Raw genomic sequence first — 2,134 nt, forward strand, 5'->3', positions numbered from 1 at the left:
GTTGTCTATGTGTGTATATATATATGTATACATCTATTTGGGCTTCCCTGGTAGCTCAGCTGGTAAAGAGTCTGCTTGCAATGCAGGAGACCCTGGTTTGATTCCTGGGTCGGGAAGATCCCCTAGAGAAGGGAACGGCCACCCACTCTGGTATTCTGCAAAGTACTGGAGAATTCCAGTCCATGGAGTTGCAAAGAGTTGGACATGACTGAGTGACTTTCCAATGAGTCAACTCTTCGCATGAGGTGGCCAAAGTACTGGAGCTTCAGCTTTAGCATCATTCCTTCCAAAGAAATCCCAGGGTTGATCTCCTTCAGAATGGACTGGTTGGGTCTCCTTGCAGTCCAAGGGACTCTCAAGAGTCTTCTCCAACACCACAGTTCAAAGGCATCAATTCTTCGGCGCTCAGCTTTCTTCACAGTCCAACTCTCACATCCATACATGACTACTGGAAAAACCATAGTCTTGACTAGATGGACCTTAGTCGGCAAAGTAATGTCTCTGCTTTTGAATATACTATCTAGGTTGCTCATAACTTTTCTTCCAAGGAGTAAGCATCTTTTAATTTCGTGGCTGCAATCACCATCTGCAGTGATTTTGGAGCCCAAAAAAATAGTCTGAAAAATACAGTCTGGAAAATACTGTTTCCACTGTTTCCCCATCTATTTCCCATGAAGTGATGGGACCGGATGCTATGATCTTCATTTTCTGAATGTTGAGCTTTAAGCCAACTTTTTCACTCTCCTCTTTCACTTTGGGGAGTGGGGGCAGGAGAAGGAGACGACAGAGGATGAGATGGCTGGATGGCATCACGGACTCGATGGACGTGAGTCTGAGTGAACTCTGGGAGTTGGTGATGGACAGGGAGGCCTGGCGTGCTGTGATTCATGGGGTCGCAAAGAGTCGGACACGACTGAGTGACTGAACCGACAGAACCGAGTGACTTTCACTTCACTATACACCTACTGATTATTATTAAGCAAATTAATTTTATATGAAGTTATGTTTCCTGAATTTTCACTTATTATTTGTAAGACACCCAGCAGTTAAAAATCTTTGAAAAAAGTTTTAAAACATGAATAATTAAAAAAAAAAAGAAAATCTTTGAAAATGGCTTTTCATGACCACATTATCAGGTAAACTAATATATTCAACCACTTCAATTATGTTGAATGTTTTGACAATAATCATAAAACCTAAACTTTTTGCTTTTATCAGTTTTTAAACCAAAAAACCTTGAGAAAATGTCTCTTATGATGTATTTCTCTAAGTGAGATTTCTTGGTCAAAAGGATGAAACCTTAATTCATGGTGCCAAATTGCCCTTCAGAAAGGGTGCATGACAGTTCTACCAACAGAGGACGAATGTGCTGTTCTTGCACTGTTGCCAATCTTTCACTAAAAACAAACAAAAAAATAATAGCATTTTCTACTTTATCAGCACTAGCACAGGTTACATGATCCTGTTAAAAGGCTCTTCACTAATCACCAGACCCAAACTAGGAGGTTTCCTCTCAGTTTTAACTGGTCTTTTGGTTTCCATAGTGATTCTATTATCTGCTGCTAAGCTGCTGCTAAGTCGCTTCAGTCGTGTCCGACTCTGTGCGACCCCATAGACGGGGGCCCACTGTGTCTGGGATTCTCCAGGCAAGAACACTGGAGTGGGTTGCCATTTCCTTCTCCAATGTATGAAAATGAAAAGTGAAAGTGAAGTTGTTCAGTCGTGCCCGACTCTTAGCGACCCCATGGACTGCAGCCTACCAGGCTCCTCTGTCCTTGGGATCTTCCAGGCAGGAGTACTGGAGTGGGGTGCCATTGCCTTCTCTGTTCTATTATCTACCCTAGTGCAAAGTTTAACCTAGCTTCTTCAGCTGTCCATGCATAAAACCCTTCTTTCCAGAATTGCTCTAGGTTCTTGACTTCTGGAAAAGAAAGCTATTTCCTTTTGGGATCCAGTTCTTCATACTAGTTGACCTGAGGTCAAAGGACATTAAACTTACAACTGCTTCCTTATTTTGAGGGTGGTGGCACTCAAACCCGATTCACAGAAAATTCTTTCATTCATGTTGAGTCCCTCCTTCTCCATCTTACGCATGGACCCTAAACTCTCACTGAACATGCTATGGGAACTGATT

The sequence above is a fragment of the Oryx dammah genome, unplaced genomic scaffold (genome assembly GCF_014754425.2).
Source record: "Oryx dammah isolate SB20612 unplaced genomic scaffold, SCBI_Odam_1.1 HiC_scaffold_27, whole genome shotgun sequence".
NCBI lineage: Eukaryota > Metazoa > Chordata > Mammalia > Artiodactyla > Bovidae > Oryx > Oryx dammah.